This window comes from Staurois parvus, unplaced genomic scaffold (genome assembly GCF_062004578.1).
Source record: "Staurois parvus isolate SC_StPar_1 unplaced genomic scaffold, SC_StPar_1.0 ptg000894l, whole genome shotgun sequence".
Lineage (NCBI taxonomy): Eukaryota > Metazoa > Chordata > Amphibia > Anura > Ranidae > Staurois > Staurois parvus.
The window spans coordinates 575,359-593,448 of record NW_028318690.1 but is presented as its reverse complement, the minus strand read 5'-3'; the positions used below and the strand labels follow the sequence as shown (position 1 = coordinate 593,448).

Genomic DNA, 18,090 nt, shown 5'->3' with positions numbered 1-18,090 from the left:
GATTGATGGCAGCTTCTAAAGAATACTCAGTTGGATATAAAACGAGGAGAGTGATGCACTTCCCTCCTCTCCTATTATTTATCCATGTGAATGTGAGTGCAATACTTGTCCATTTTTTTTACGGATTTTCCTATCACTACTACGCTTAGACTGTGGCACTCTCTCTCCCCCTCCCTGCTTTCTGTTTTTACATTTGTAATTTCTCCACTGACCACCAATGTAGGGGAGCATTTATCTATTGACCTCAATGAGGGAGAACATTTCCCCAATGACCAACAATGTAAAACGGTATTTCTTCACTGACCATCAATGTAAGAGAGTGTTGCTCCACTTACCACCAATGTAAAATGTCATTTCTACACTGACTCCAACATAAGAGGGTGTATTTTCACTGACCAACAAAGTAGTGCTCGTTTTGTCCAGGGATTTAAGGAAAAGCTATACTTACCCCGTCCTCCGATCCTCCGAAAAAACACGCTCCCCCACGTCCAGTATTGGACTATTCCTGCTGTCCTCACATCCGGAGCCGGTCTATGGGCATGATTACGTCAGGAACAGCCCATTCAGAAGACCTATAGTGTGTGGGGGGGCAGGAGAGGCGGGTACTGGTCTTGTGCTCAGAGGATCGGCGGATTAATTATGTATGCATATCTTTGGTTTCCGAGGCCTGAGACAAAAACGAGCATTTAACCTATGCAATGTGGGCACAGTCCCACTACATGGGAAAAATAACAATTTTGCCTCGAATTCTTCTCTAATGTTTATTAATATTGCTGAAAATATTTTAGTGTAGAGCAGAAGGGTATTAAAAATGATCTGGTGTTTTTTTTTGGACGGGGTCTTGTTATTCTCTGAATTCCAAAATTAATTTAATTTGCCTGGATATATGTATTATTATTATGTACAAATACATGCTATCAGGCGATGGGGGATACTCTTGATTGGCATTTATCTCCTACACCACCCTTTAACTTGATTTTCACTGCCAAGTCTTCTAAGGGTTTTATCTCACACGGTTATTCATTATTTCTTGATGTACCCAAGTTTAGTGCCAGACTGCCGTTGTGGTCATATTCGTAGGTGCTTAAAGTGTTATTAAACCCAGGACCCTGCATTTACTAAACTGCTAAATACCTTTTCTCATCAACAGTTAGAGCAGTCTTATGACGTCTATCAGTGTCCAGCAGAGCACGTGTTAAAGCTTGTAGGAGGAGTTTTCATTCTGCTCTGGGAGGATGCAGAACCCCTGACCTCTGTCTGGACAGTGCTGATTGGCCCTGTGCTGATCACATGTACTCTCCCAAGAAAAAAAAAACCTCACTAGCAATACCAAACTAAGCATATGCAGAGTGTCTCCACACAATGTGTATTATCAGAAGATAACAGGGGGACACTGGAAGAAGTGGAGGATCAGAGAAGATGGGATCAAACAGTATTTTTAAACAATGCAGAAGATTAACCCCTTAGGTTCTACAGTGAGTATAACAAGCATGCTTTACTGCATGTACAGAGTGATTTTACTGTTGTGGGTTTAGTAACACTTTAGGCAATGCCCCCTGAAGGTTTTGGTACTGTGGGAAAAAGATCTGGGCCCTATATCAGGTGATCAATGGGAAGAGACCTTTGAAGTGGTTACCACTTGCTCTCTAAATGTGTCTCAAAAACTGTTGCAATTATATATTGTTCTCAGAGTGCATTATACCCTGCTACATTTACATAGAATGGGTATCCAACCAGATCCTTGTTGTCCTAAATGTCAGTGTGATCATGGAGATCTTACCCACTTACTTTGGCATTGTCCCAAACTTCATCTCTAATAGAAGGATGGTGGTGGACATCATTAACTTGGTGTTCCAGGTTAACATACCGTTAGATCCAAAGTGTTGCTTGTTGACTATACTGGGGGATGTAGAACACAGAGAATTTGTTCGGTAGGCTATTTCCAGAGCCCTGTTTGTGGCACGTAAACTACTTCTGAAAATCTGCAACTCCTCCCTCCCTGCGGGTGGGGATTCGCTCTACTGGCGACTCTCTGTCCTTAGAAAAATACATATATAACATAGAGGTTGTCCTGGCAAATATGAGAAGCTATGGGCTCCTTGGCTGGATACCCCTGGACTAAGTCCTCTGGAGCTGGTCCAAATGTGACTCCTATGGGGCCCTTCAGGCTGATGTTTATATTTGCTTTCTTTTTCTTTATATGATATGGTGTATTCTTGATATTTATAGCACACGTGATGTAGTACCACTGCATGAACATTTTGATTATGCATCTGATTGTATGTATTTTTTGTATTGGGTGCTTAGTAGCACTAAACTGCTGTACCTTTTATTTGTGTTCAAATAAAACCTTTCCAAATAAGAACCACCGTGGGAGTCAATACTTTATGTACACCACATTCTTTACTGTCTACTTTAAAACTTTCTGCAATTTAATGATCACATGAATGTACCCTGAGCTGCAGATAGAAGACTTTTCAGCAGCGATTCCCCGAGATTTCAAAGGTTTCCCCAGAGTATAAAGATTAAGAAAGACTGTTCTGGTACATTCTGAAGACCGTATGTATGAGACCTTGCTATCGGTCACTGTAGCCAGGCTTTGAGAAGAATACCAAATATACATAAACAGCGCAAAAATAGACCTCTAAATAAAAGAAAACTTTTTTACATAAAGTGAATAATACTAATAAATATATCATAAACCATAAATTAATAGTGAATGTCCCCAATAATAATAAACACCAAAAGTCCGTGTATGATGAAAATAGAAATTTCCAAAACTTCTTCAAATGTAAAGAAGCTTCCACCTTCCACCCGTGCAAACCAACATCAAATGCACTCACCAGATATTGGTGAATGAGAAGCCTTTAGGGATTTTAAAGGGATCCTAAACCCTCTTTAGCATCCACTCTATGGAATTCTTCACCCTCAGAATAGGCTCCACCGTTCAACCGGGAGAAAAAAAACTCAAATAGTGTAATATTGCCAATCAACAATATAATTAAAAGCAAAGATTAAGGCCACTCACATGTCAGCAGCTTTAAAAAGCACATTTATTGAAACCAGGCTTTGAGAAGAAGCTGGTGTGGCCAGTGGGCCTGACACAAATACAGCTACTTGTTTAAGCCACTGCAGCTCATGCTCATCATGGGAGCACAGGTCCTTCCTTCTGAACTGAGCAATGCTCACATAATAATGTGTGTGCCGTCCAGTCCAGGAATTACAGAGAGTGCAGCCTGCGTGATGATGCAGTCAATGGGGTTTATTTACTAAAGCTGGAGAGTCCAAAATCAGACTCCCTTCTGCATAGAAACCAATCAGCTTCTAACCTCAGCTTGTTCAATGAAGCTTTGGCAATGAAACCTGGAAGCTGATTGGTTTCTATGCAGAAGGGAGTCTGATTTTGGACTATCCAGCTTTAGTAAATAAACACCAATGTGTCAATGACAGGCTGGGCTCTGAAGAAATGGGCAGAATGGTGCCGACTGTCGTTCTGCCTGAAGAGGACCAGCAGCACTGGATCAAGGAAAAAGGTGGGGACAGAACTGGAGCGTGGAGAGTGCTAGTAGAACTTAGGCAATTTTTTTTTTTTAAAAAGGATGGGATGGACAAATATTGGAGTTCCACTTTAAGCCTCCACAAGCTGGTGAGAAGCTCCGGAAAAGCATCAGGAATCACAACATCAGAGTTCAGTCTCCCAACACAAGAGATTATGATGGAAATGAAAACCAGTTATAACATAACAGGAAATATTTATCACAAGTGAGAACTATATTGATTCTGGCCTACTGCCTGGGAAAAAAAAAAAAAAATAAGAGGATGCCACGTAGTGAAAGAAATGGGGGAGTTTACAAAGGAAGTGAGATGATTCTCTATTGTGGCCACAGAAATATGAATCTACGGCACGCACAACGCAAACATTTGGTTCCTCTTAACAATAACACATCGGAATTTCATGAGAACTGTCTCTGTGCAGGGAGAAGCACCGTATGCAAGCGGTTCTTTGTGGAATGATATTCTTCAGCTATTCACAGAAAAGTAACACACGTTTTTGTCATTTGTGTATAATCAGTGTTACTAAATATACATACATACAGTGATTACAGCAGGAAGCCCATACGAGTTGTGTGCTATTTAAAGCAATTTATTCGATAATACAATTAACTTTTGACCACAAGGTTAGTATAATTTCTTATGGAAAAATCATTAGACAACTGATGTGATGAAAACCAAACATGAATTATTGACTCGGAGATAATGGCTTTAATATATTAGAAAACAAAAAAGAAGAAAAAATTAGCGGAAATCTCTCCTGAAACACTAATGGCAATCATTTTATTTTTTTTTAATCTGTGTCCTCAATTGAGAGATTACGGCCTCATTCTCACGGCCAATTAGGGTTACGCACTGCCAATACTCAGCGTATTTCTGCGGTGGGGATCACAGGTGTTTCTGATCAACAGCGGCCAGGAAGGCAGTACAAATCATTGACAGACTGACAAGAATTGCCGCTGTCTGCATGTAACAGTAATTTGAGTGGTTACACTCTGTTATGGACAGAGGAACAGCCCTGAATGCAGACAGATTGCAGCCAGGGCCGCTCACCTGTCCATAACCTCATATAACTACTCATTGTGCAGTTACAGGCGAACAGACAAACAGACGCAGAAAGCTGCTTGTCATTGGCTGTTTTAACCACTTGTCTACTGGCCTCTTTTACCCCCTTCCTTCCCAGGGCAATTTTCAGCTTTCAGCGCTGACGCGCTTTGAATGACAATTGTGCGGTCATGCACCACCGTACCCAAACAATTTTTATAATTTTTTTTGAGACAGAAAGAGCTTTCTTTTGGTAGTATTTTATCACCTCTGGGTTTTTTTATTTCTTGCTAAACTAAAAAAGACTGAAAATTTTGAGAAAAAAAAAGTTTTTTCATAGTTTGTCATAAATAAGTAATTTTTCTCCTTCACTGATGTGCGCTAATGAGGCTGCACTGATGGGCACTGATAGGTGGCAATGCATCACTGTGGGCACTGATAGGCATCAATGATGGGCACTGAAAGGCAGCACTCATATATGGCACTGATAGGCGGCATGGATTAGAACTGTTAGGCTGCATTGAAAGGCAGCTCTGATAGGCACTGATATGTGACATTGATGGGCACTGATGGGCACTGGTATGTGGCATTGATGGGCACTGACAGGTGGCACTGATGGGGCTACACTCATCAGTGCCCTGATGATCAGTGTAGATGTCGCCTCTGAGGAATGCCACTTACTGGCACTCCTCTCCTCACGCGCTGTCAGTGTGAGGAGAGGATTGCCAATAACCAGCATTTCCTATTTACTTGCGATCAGCTGTGATTGGACACACCTAATCACATGATAGAGGCTACGTCATCGGCTCTTTACTGTGATCGGTGATCCACTGTGTCCCAGAGATAGAGTGCACCACTGTTCGCCACGCCGCATGCCCCGGGGGCGTGCATGTGCAGCTATAGTGAGAGGACATCATATGACGTCCTCCCAGAATGAGAGAACCACCACTCATCTGTCATTTCCTTATATGGCGGGCGGGAGATGGTTAAAGTGAATTGTTAGACAGGATCAATTTTCTGTTTTTGCAGTCTAGCTGGTAAGTGTGCTGGGAATTTTTTTGTTTGTAATGTACATTGCCCTTCCATGTGCACCTTACTGCAAAGGCTATTTATAAATTGGGCTGGCTCCCATCCTTTTGTATAGCTTGTTTGTTGGATTTGGCACGGGGACACATTGGACGCCTTCAGCTGCCATCGTGCTCTTGCTGGGTATCCAATATCTCCTTGTGGCATTAAGGATAGGTGGGTTCCCTCCTGCCCTTAATTTATCTACTGATATATACTGTATGCTCCAACTTGGAGACTCTCAAATGATAGAGTTAGGACCAGTGCTAGATTTATGACAGAAGAGCCCCCCCTCTATACAAAAAATATATAAAACATTATGTATAAAAAAATTAAAAATAATACAATAATATAAAATATGTAAAAAAATAATTATATTCAATTTATCTTCAGAAATAATATTTTGCAGGTCATCATCTGTAAAAGTTTGTACTCTGGATTGGTATACCGAATTGTTTTTAAAAATAGAATTTTGGCGGCTCAAGCAAACTACACATAGCGCACTATGACTACATGTGTGTTTGTGTGCGCAGCATGACCTCAGAATGATGCTGCCATGCATTTAGGAATGTGTTACTGTCACCGAGAAATGTTACCCAACTCTGTGTATAAGGGGGGCCCTGAACCTGAACTGCCCCCCAAGGTCTAAATCTGTCTTTGGTTAGGGCAGCAGTTGACGTGAACACAGCGGCTTCCTAAATGCTCTGTTTTTAACATGAATTGTTAGATATGGTCAATTTGGGTTTTTTATTGCAGGCTAGCTAGTAAGTGTGCTGGGATTTTCTTTGTTTGTGCTGGCATTGATTTATATTGGCTTCCTGATCACAAACACCTTTGCTGCCCACTGCAGAAATACTCTGATTATTGGCAGCATATGAGCATGTGAACCATGTGAATGAGGCCTAACCTGTATTTCCTGTTCAGGTGTCACCATGGGTGTTGGGATGTGTAACTATATCAGTAAGATAGGAAGTGAGGGTAAATGTTCTCAATGGGTGGACAGCAATAAAAAAAAAACCTAACAGAGGATTTAATAACTCTTCCTCACTCTATCCAAAAAAGAAAACGTTTAGCTAAGGATCAACTTTCATTTACAAGATTTTTTTTTTACGACAGGTAATACATGGCTGTTTTCTAATGTTTGTTATGTGGGGATAGTACAGTGAAGTATGGAAACAGGTTAAAGTGTATGAACAGTCAAAACTTATTTTTCTTGTTTTGGATATAATAGACAACCCTTGCCTGTTTTTTTTTTTTGTTTGTTTGTTTTGTTTTCTTTGCTGTCTGTGTAGCATTTTGGAAATTTCCTTTGCATCCTGTCCAAAAGATACAAGAAGTTCAAGAACTCTCCAAAAGTCCAATCTAATGGCCCGTGCACACGAAAAGAAAATCATATGAAAATGTCCGTACGAGAATGATCAGTCAACTAGGGTGCAAGCTAGAAAATTTTTATTGTAAGTATACACAATGTCCGATTTTTGCTTAAATGTGTATAGAAATCATATGGCAATAATCGAATTAAAATAAAAAACAAAAAACAAGCATGATCAGAAGCATAGGTCGACCCTACACTTCCTCTTCTACTATGCTGGTGCATAGCTAGGTGCGCCTATGTTTGTCTTTGTCAGCCAAGAATTTTCAATACCATTCCAACTACATCATGATATGCACTTTTGTGGAAAACTGGACAAACAGACATCCGATTTTCTCACAGTGTGTACTAGATTTTACACAGCTGTCACTGGAACAGATGTCCCCTCTGGAAGAATACCCTTTACCCGCTCTTGTTCTGGGACACCTGGGAAACTTTGGATTTCTTCTCACTTTCTGTCTAGGTAACAACGATCACAGGACAAAGTGCAGCAAACCTGCCCAAAATGAGACACAGACGACAATAAACTAAAAAAACTATCCAAAAAAAAAAAAAAGAAAAGAAGGAAGCTTTCCTGGAGATACACTTTATATTTTTTTACACATGAGTTGTCTAGAAATTCTTTGTAATGTGTATCTATATTTTTCTCTGAATACTATAGAAACCATATATAGAAAAAAAGAAAGATCCCTTTTACTAAGAAGAAGAAAGCAGGACAAGATAAATGGCAGGATAGAACGAGATGCTTAGCTGGTATGCTGTGTCCCCTGAGCAAGTTTGAAGGAACTTGTCAGGATAGATATATGGAGCTGATATTGTTGACCCATTTTTATATATATATATATATATATATATATATATAAAAAGGTGTCTGCTTCAGGACCATCAGCTTAGTGATACCCCCTCTCACAACACAAACACATGCATCATAGCTGTTCTAAAGGAAGGACAAGGATGACAGTCCTGGATAATGGACCTTCAAGACAAGTCTGCAATAGAAGCTCCCATAGATCTAATCTGATTTTTGTTCTTTGAAAATATTATTATGCCAATTATTTTTATATTTCAATGGTTTTTATTATTTTTAATCAGTATAAAACAGAAGCTACAAAACACGCCCCCACAGGGGCTATCAATTGCACCGATAAAAAAAAAAACATAATAGAGAAACAGTGCTCTAACTCCAACAAGGCAGAAGGTACGCCCACGCAGGGGCTATCAATTAAGTTACAACAAAACTCTGACTGGAACAACTAAAGGCAGCTGTCCACTGTCACCCAAAAACTAACAGAAAAAGGGAGAAAAAAAAAAAGCGAAAAAAAAAAAAAAAAGCAGGGGTCCAAGAGCGCCACCACCGAGCGCCAATGCCAAACGCCATTACATCCCCACACTAGCCAGAGGGAGCGTGCGAAAGGCACATTGCAACCACAGTTCCCATATTTTCGAAAATTTACGTTGGGAGTCGTTGCATATACTCGACATCTGTTCGTCGAGCATCATAGTGGTCATACGATCCCGCACCCCCTGAAGAGGGACAAACGGACTCTTCCAGGCCTGAGCAATTGTTCTAGTGGGCGATAAAAACAAATAGGACGCCAACTTCTGCTGATGAGCCAAGAGGCCTGGTATAGGGCAATGAAGCAAGGCATACCGAACATCCCGGCGTATAGAGAGATGAAACAAAGTGAAAAGGAGGCCAAACACACGAGACCAAAAACGAACCAGTCTTGGGCATGACCACCAGATATGCAAGACATCGCCACGATGGCCACAACCCCGAAAACATTGATCACTACAGGCAGGGTTAGCCTGGGCATTATGCCAATTATTTTAACTCCCAAGTTTATTTAATAAGTACTTTCTTGTTCAGTGACATCTTTTATATGCATAAGGCTCAGCTATGCCCAAGGAAATGGATTAATGACCGGTTCACACTGGTTCGGTGTGGGAAACCGCATGTGACTTGGACAGGAATTTCCCCATGAATGCAGTGCAATCTGAGCCATTCATTTTGTATGGCTCAAATTGCACACCGCTCCCGCCAGAAAGGTGCAGGACCCTTTTTTTTCAGAACTGGAATTGGATTGCATGGGTGTTCACAATTGCACTGCGTTTTGCAAACCATTTTGGGGTGTTGTTAATATTGACACCCGCAGCTTTTCGCATGAATGGAGTGCAATTGTGATACAGTGCGAGAAACGAACAAGAATTGCTGAAAATCCCGCACCGCATCAGTGTGAACCAGCCCTTAAACAGACTATATCATCGCTTCTGTTCACTATGTGGCCCTGCTGTTACAAACTACAATTCTCGTAATGCAATAGGAACTGTAGGCGAGCATAGAGTGTGCTTAGGTACTCATTCACATTGACTGTCAATCACTAAAGCATGGTATACATACTGTATATTAAATTTTGATGTGTGCGTATCCCTTTCTGTTCAACAGAAACTGGCCATTAGATCGGCTTCTGTCAACGGTCCTGCTGAAAAACCAGCATTCGATCAGCACATGCAGCCAATGGCTGCAGTGCTAACCTGTGTATTCTGATAAGTGAAGGGGAATACCTGCTTTCAGAATTCAATAGGGGAGAGTGCTGCATCCATATTATGTTGATGAAGGAATCTGTCAGTTTTTTCTGTTCAACCTACTGGTTGAATGAAAAAAAAAAAACCTGTATATGTATACTCAGCTTTACCACCAGTGTGGATGGGTGAGAAAGACCAGAAGTTACCTGGCCTGCCATTCAAAGTATAAGGTAATGGTGGATGGAACAGACCACTAAACCCCCAGTCTGTCAATCAAATGATGAAGTGGGCAGATCAGACCTGGAGTACAAGACTCTTGGGTCTTCCCACTACACTAAAAGGAACTACAAGACCACCCCACTCCCCAGGTCTTAATAAATGGAAATTAAGCCAGCCAAAGATGGCTCAAAATTTGACTGGTTCAGTTTCGATCCATCTATGGGCAGGCTGGTTGTACAGAAGCTGATCCCTCGATCGCTCCATCAGTGGCACCAGCTATAGCCGCTGTCAAAATACAACAGCTTCATGGGAAGGTCAAACATGTTTTTTTTTTACTGGCCCCTCAATTGCAAGTGTAAATGAGGCCTTAGGTTGCTTGAAGCTTTCCAAATGCTTTGCAACAGCTCTCTATATTCACTGCTCTTAGAATGCTGAAGCCCGAGCTTACAAAGGTCTTAAAATGGACAGGACATCAGTCAAGTTTAGGTCTTCTTTAAGGTCCTGTTCACACACTGAACCACTAAAAGTGTTCAGGCAAGTATGAACAGGACTTAAAGGAATTCAACCAGCAGCTTACAAAATACACAAAAATACACAGGATTTGTTTGTCGCTTTATGGCTTTAAGGGCTGGTTCACACCACAATTTCTGCGTTCTGGAAGTGTTTCTGCATGCATGTTTACATGTGTTTTTGATGCATTTTGGTGTGTTTTTTCTCCCTTTTTTTAATTTTCATCTCAATTTAGAACCAGTCCATTCTGGTGCGTTCTGCTGTGTTTTTCATGTGTCTTGCTGCATTCCAAATGCATTCCATACAGAAAAAATGCAGCATGTTCACTTTAAAATGGAAAACACAACGATGCGGAGCTTAGAGTACAAATAGATTAAGACTGTAAAGGCTCATTCACATGCACAGTGCCCTCTGAAGAGCAATCTGCGCTCTGATTTAACCCTATAACTGCGCATTGAAACCACGGCATGTTTACAGCCCTGAGCAGCTGCAGGTCAGTGTTCAGGCGGACGGTTAGGGGGTGATAAAACTGCAGCTCAACCACCTGGTTTTAACACCCCCTGGCCACACATGTGTGAGCCCCAATAGGGCAGCAGCAATATCCTCAAGATGAGAGGCGCTCCCAGAAGCGCCCCCAAGAGACAGTAATGAGCAGACTGTGCGTATATAGAGAAATGCCCAAACCAGTAATGGTGTGACAATAGAAATACATGTAGCTGATAATAAAGTAGCTGATAATAGAAACACTGCTTTTTTTATCAACTCTTGTTTTTTTCTCACACTATTACTGAGGAGTGCAATTCTCTGCATTCACACAATGGGCTCATGTTTTCAGAGTAGGAATGCTGAAGATCTAAATCTATGATGGTCTATTTTTCAAGCGGGAACAAGCAGGTTGTATATTGTGAGCTGTAGGTTGGATCACTTTGGGTCGCCATTCTCATGTACTGATACACGAAGAGGCAGCAGGTAAACAGTTGTTGTGCATTACATCCTGGCACACTTCTATTCTTTGTTGTTTAGGCTACATTCAGAGCCCCGTCATTGCCAGGATATGCTGCCAAAGCCCCTGTAAATGAGGCATGCATAAACCTCCAATTCCCACAATGCCGTGCCTGAGTGGCCACTCACCAGGACCAAGTGCCATCATAGATGTGCCAGGAAAGCGTTGTATCCCTGTGCTAGTTGACATGTCAGGGTGCTCTTGATGTGGATACTAGAAGTGGGATGACAAGGCAGAGATAAAACAAGTACCTTAAAACGGAGTTCCACTCATCCTGTCACAAAATAAAATTCAGCATCTACAAAAACTGTAGCCGCTGACTTTTAAAAAACAGCCACTTACCGGTCCCTCGGTGTGTCCTCCGCAGCACGTTTCACCGGCCGTCCTGGATTCCTGGAGGCCGGCATCTTCGGTGTAGGCACCCGGCAGTACCTGCATGTGGATTCACAGCCGGGTACCCACTGCGCATGCGCGAGTAGCGCTGTGCTTCATGAATGGTCCTGTAGTCTTTTGGGACCTGTCACGTGTCCTAGAAGACTACGGGGAGGGAAGGAGGGAGGACACTTTCCGTTTCCGATCGCCTAGGACAGGGGTAGGCAATCTGCGGCTCTCTAGCTGTTGTGGAACTACATTTCCCATGAGGCATTGCAACATTACAAAACTGACAGTTACAGCTATGACTTGCAGAGGCATGTTGGAACTTGTAGTCCTGCAACAGCTGGAGAGCCGCAGGTTGCCTACCGCTGACCTAGGCGGTCCGACCGCAATTGGCAGCTGGTACCTGTCAAATTTGGGTACCCGCTCCAATCACCTCCTCCCCCGCCCCCCACAAAGGTGCCAATCCTTAACGGGGAGCAGTCCTTAAAGCGGAACTTCCCCTTTTGGGTGGAGCTCCGCTTTAAGCCAGCTTAATGCCATAGATCTTCATACAAACACTTGTAAGTAAACTCGTATGAATTTTCGTACAAATGTTCATTAAAAAAAACTTAATCATTTCATTTTTTGCACACATGTAAAAATCAGCATTTTTGGCTAAAAAAGACGTAAAAGCCCCAGAGCACTATATATTTCTAAAAGCAGGGGCCCTGTAGAATAAAAATATAGCTTTTGCAATTTTTATGCTGCAACTCATAATTTCAGGAAAGAATATAATACAATTACTTTTAATACAAACACACACACAATATATATAAAACCCAATTTTATGAATAAATTATAAAAGATGAGGTCGCATCGAGTAAATAGATACCAAACATGTCAAGTCTTAAAACGGCATGCGCCCATGATACTGCAAAAAACGACGGTAACTCAAAAATCTCCATGGGTGACGCTTTAAATGTCTATACAGATTATCCGTTTAGAGTTATCTGTGAGCTCTGGAGCTAGAACTATAGCTCTCGCTCTGAGGTTTGTGGTGATATCTCACATATGGGGTGCATGGTTTACATACACATGTACACAATCCTGATGAAGGTGTTCCGCAAGACTCCGAAACGTTGCCTTGCTGCAACTATGTGATCGTTCATTAAAACTTTTGGACCCATATTTGTGATCCTCTGTGTGCTGGTAACATTCTCCCTTGCTGATTCTGTTCGGTTTCAGCCGACGGTCGCTGCACCACCCACTTATACACACAGCCATTTTTAACGCAGGAACGTGTGCGTTTGGATTGTACACTCGCAGGTAGTCTTTATGGTGACACTAGGGGCCTAATAGAGCCCAATGTTTCCCCTGCCCTCCAGAGCATGTAAATGAGCAGAGATCTGCTTGGTTTTATGCTTCCCTGGCTGTATCAGCAGCTGAATGACAGCTCTGAAACCGGAAGTGATTAAATTATCATTGCTTCGAGTTTCATTCTGGGCAGAGGAGATCAAGGAATAGATGTTCTTTGCTCTCCTCCCGCCCACCATTATGATGTGGTCCCACGCTCCCAGCAAGAGTGAGAGAGCCCGGGAACCATGCGGCGAGGTCGTGGCAGTGGTGGTGGGGGACTGCACTGCCTGTAATGTGAAAGTGATTGGTGGCTGTACAGTCGCTGGATCACTTTCACTTTACAGCAGGAAGCCTGCTGAGCAAAACCAGCACACGTTCATGGCTTTTATTGCAGCTATCAGCGTCTGCTTAACCCTTCACTCTTTGAACGTACGTAGTATGTCCAAAGGAGCTAAGCTAGTTAGGTACATTCAATGACAAATAACGTTCAAAAGTACTTTTCATTCACTTTTAACATATGATTTTGGAATAAATAGACTTTACCAAAGGCAAACCACATACACTGTTAGAAATGTGTTTGTTCAAGAAAACTTTTTCATTCGACTCAAATTTTCTCATCACTACAGTTGAATATGAACATCGATTTGACCCCACAAATGGTTAGAAAATCAAACCTGAATTAAAGTCAAAACATGTTGAACAAAATTCCACTAGTTTATGGTCAGGGGGATCAGCTACAAAATCTTTTATGTCTAGTATACACAGCTGTGATTCTTAAGGTCCTTGCACACAGGCGGTCGGATCAGTTTTCCAGGTAGATCAGAACAGAAGCTCCATGTTATTCTATGGTAGGGGTAGACAACATTAAAGAGGTGGAGATCTACCTGAACAACATGGGAGAAGTCAAAGATCACCGGGCACAATATCACCTCCGCACACCTGACTTCAACCTCTAGATGCCATACTACTGTCACAATCGCATGCACTGCACGGCAATCATGGGTTGAAATCAGGTGATGAGGAGGCAACATATCACCTCCTTACCACTTGTCAATCACACTCAGATCACTTTTCAGAGGAACAACAGTGCCTGCTTCACTTGTGAACGAGCCCTTAGTTGCATTCAGCAGCGGCACCCTTAAGGCACGTGCACACAAAGTTGGGGGGTATAAAACCCTGCAGTTTAATCACGGTTTTACCACCCCACCCCCTTTAGCTGCTAAGGCAGCAGCCAAAGGTGTACACATTCCGCAGCAGGAATTAACCTCACTATAGCATTTGGTGGGTGCTACCGTCTGCCATTTGCAACCCATTCAAATAAATGAGCCACTCTGCAAGCGTTGCAACTGCATGCTTCTGTGGGGTCCAAGGGGCTAAAACAGGTGGTGAGAAAGCAACACAATGCTGCCTGCTTTAACCCCTTGTTTGTTGTACTGCACAAGGTTGTGGGGTACCTGCAGAGCAGCCTCTTTCACTTGGATGGGTCATGCTTGGCAGGAGCTACACCCACCAACCATGACAGGGTGTATAACTCCTGCTGCGACATGTGTACACCCCTGGCCACTGCAGCTAAAGGGAGTACAGATGGGGTAGGAGTGGTAAAAACACATCTTAACTAAGGGGTTTTACCACCCCCAAACTGCAAATGTAAATGAACCTTACTGTTCTAACCCCTCTATAAGGCAGCTTTCACACTGATGTGCTGTGGTTTACCTACACTTTTGGTGCCGCCAGTGCATCTTAGACTTTCCTGGGTTAGCTGAGCTTTGCCATAGACTTCTATTATATCCTGTAGGTGTTGTGCACTTTCTGCACCAAAAATTCTGCATTAAGGAGATTTGGTGTGGTTTCAGAAAGTGCACCAAATCCGCAGGATACAATAGAAGTCTATGGCCAAGTGCAGCAAACTTGCAGGTACAGTGCACTGCACCCACGGTGTGGGTAAACCGCAGCACAACAGTGTGAAAGCAGTCCTATACTATTATGGGAGGCATAGGTGTAGGCGGCTCTTGCTCCCTACTACAGCTCCAACTTTAAAAGTAGTCCCTCTGTCTATCAGTCTGTTTGATGCTCTGGGATGGTGGGTCAATAATTCCAGACCGTGACCTACAGATTGCTGACCCCGCTCTATGGGGAGGTGGATGTAAGCCAATGTGCATTTAAATGGACATCTAGATCCAAAAAAAAAAAAGTGAAAAGTTAGCATCCTTTTCAGTTTATTCAGACATAAGCATGACAGATCAGAGGTAAAGGATAAAATGGGGGCACTCCCGCTTACATCCACCTGCCCATAGATCTTAGATGGGTTCACTCTGTTTTCTTCCTCCATCACAAAATAAAAGCTTCAGTACTTTCTCAATGGGTGACCTGTAACCAGAATACAGATCAGGAGTTAATCTTCACTCTGACTTCCTTATGAACATGCCAGATCTCCAGCAATGTGCTACAGTTCTGATCTCAAGGATAGTAAATCAACACTGGCAGCCCCCAGACTTCTTTCTCTACATGTTTAGTTAAAGTCACAGATCAGAGTTGTAATGAGCACACTGCAAGCAGCCAAATCCTGGACAAAACGACAGATGACAGCACCCCCATACAACCACACCTGTACAGATGACAGGTGACAGTACTCCATATTACCATACCTGTACAGATGACAGCACACCATATAACCATACCTGTACAGATGACAGAACTCCATATTACCATACCAATACAGATGACAACACCCCATGTTACCACAGATGACAAAACCCCATGTTACCATACCTGTACAGATGACAACACCCCATGTTACCATACCTGTACAGATGACAACACCCCATGTTACCATACCTGTACAGATGACAACACCCCATGTTACCATACCAGTACAGATGACAACACCCCCTGTTACCATACTTGTACAGATGACAAGTGACAGCACTCCATGTTACCATACCTGTACAGATAACAGATTACAGCACTCCGTATTACCATACCTGTACAGATGACAGCACTCCATATTACCATACCTGTACAGATGACAACACCCCCTGTTACCATACCTGTACAGATGACAAGTGACAGCACTCCATATTACCATACCTGTACAGATGACAGCACTCCATATTACCATACCTGTACAGATGACAGCACACCATGTTACCATACCTGTACAGATGACAACACCCCATGTTACCATACCTGTACAGATGACAACACCCCATGTTACCATACCTGTACAGATGACAACACCCCATGTTACCATACCTGTGCAGATGACAACCCCCCATGTTACCATACCTGTACAGATGACAACCCCCCATGTCACCATACCTGTACAGATGACAACACCCCATGTTACCATACCTGTACAGATGACAACACCCCATGTTACCATACCTGTACAGATGACAACCCCCCATGTCACCATACCTGTGCAGATGACAACACCCCATGTTACCATACCTGTGCAGATGACAACACCCCATGTTACCATACCTGTAGACATGACAGCACCCCATGTTACAACACACGGTAGCCCTGTACAGAAGTTCCATGCTGCCCCCTAATAGGATACACACGGTTGTGGTTTGCACTACCTTCCCCTATCATGCTGGGAGTTGTAGTTCCTCAGCAGAGTACCCCGGAGTAGGCTCTGACCTGTATATGACGTCACTCTCTGTGTGATGTGCTCCGTAGTCCGGCAACTGTCACCCGATCACCTCAAAGACAACACGCAGGTCCTGGCAACGGCGGCCACCACCGATCAGCTGCTAGTACAGGGAAGTGAAGGGCGGAGCCATCGCCGACTATTGACATTCACCAGCCAATGACAGCACACCATACCCACAGTAAGCGCAGAGGCCAATAAGAGAGAAGCTTTTCATTTCTGCTGCGTGTCTGATTGTACAGCCTGGTTTTCGAAGTGATGTCAGGCAGAAGCGGCCAGTAGAGGGCGCCGTGGAGCGGCTCATGCGGCTGTGTAGAGACATTGCTTGTGACAGGAGTGAGGCGTCTTGGCTGTGTGCTCCATGGGGTACAATCAGGGACGGGCTGACAACTCATGGGGCCCCCGGGCAATAGGGGATCATGGGGCCCCTGTGTCCTTGACCAAACTCAAAAAAGCCTATGAAAAAGGTACCAGGGGCATCTCATGGGGCCCCCTACTGACCCTGGGCCCTCGGGCAGTGCCCGAATTTTCAAATGGTCAGTCCGCCCCTGGGTACAATACATGGAGTATAGACAGGATACAGATAGAATAGATGGCAGAAACCTTCATGGAGGGCTGCTGGAACCAACTGCATTTTGGGGAAAAAATGGTTTGAAGGTGGATAGAAAAAAACACTAATAAATAGGCTCACTAGTAAGAATAAATGTATTTTTCATTAAAATTGCTTTTCATCTCAGATTTATAGCTGGTATCTTCCCCAGGTAATCGCCTGTGAAGTATAGGGGAGGAGACAATAATAACCGATCAGATGGAAAAGAGAGAGGAGCTCATCAGAGTGCTGCTGCCCCTTCACTGACCAATCAGAGTCTGTGTTGTACAAATGCAGTCAGGCTCCCTCCCTGCGTCAACTCTCATATGGGTTTGAACAAAAATGAAGGCCCAACTCCAGGAAATGTGAAAATTCTCGCTTGCAGTGGGGCTGCACTTGTGCCGTAAGGGTTAACTGCTCATTTAAAGTGAAGTTCCGGTGAAAATAAAAAAAAATAACAGTCAGCAATTACAAAAACTGTAGCTGCTTACTGTTACAAAAACGAACACTTACCTGTCCCAGGATCCCGCGGTGTCCCCCCTGAAGCCCGTTTCACTGGCTGTCCTATGTTCCTGACGCCGGTATCTTCAGTGTGGACCCGGCTGTGACAGATTGTGGCTTCGCAGCCGGGTGCCCACTGCTCATACACGAGTAGCTCTACGCTTTGTGAATGGTCTCGTTGTCTGCTGGGACCTGTCATGTGTCCCAGAAGACTGGGGACGGAGGGGGGAGGATAACGTCCACATCCGATTGCATAGGCCATCTCAGTGGAAGTGGGTGCTGGTACCTGTCAATTTCAGGTACCTGCTCCCCAAAGGTGCCAATCCCTAACGGGGAGCAAG

The 18,090-nt window shown here is 43.3% G+C and overlaps 1 protein-coding gene across 3 annotated transcripts in view; it reads right to left on the bottom strand.

The window, feature by feature from the left end:
- MARCHF8 (membrane associated ring-CH-type finger 8) overlaps positions 1–16,808 on the bottom strand; it is a 371,537-nt gene extending 354,729 nt beyond the window's left edge. For 2 of the 3 annotated variants that reach the window (XM_089656189.1, XM_089656186.1), the window contains exon 1: positions 16,650–16,808. The gene's annotated coding sequence lies outside the window, so the exon portion shown is untranslated. The remainder of the gene's footprint in view (positions 1–16,649) is intronic. The other variant, XM_089656188.1, reaches the window with a different exon arrangement.
- Positions 16,809–18,090: the final 1,282 nt, after the last annotated feature.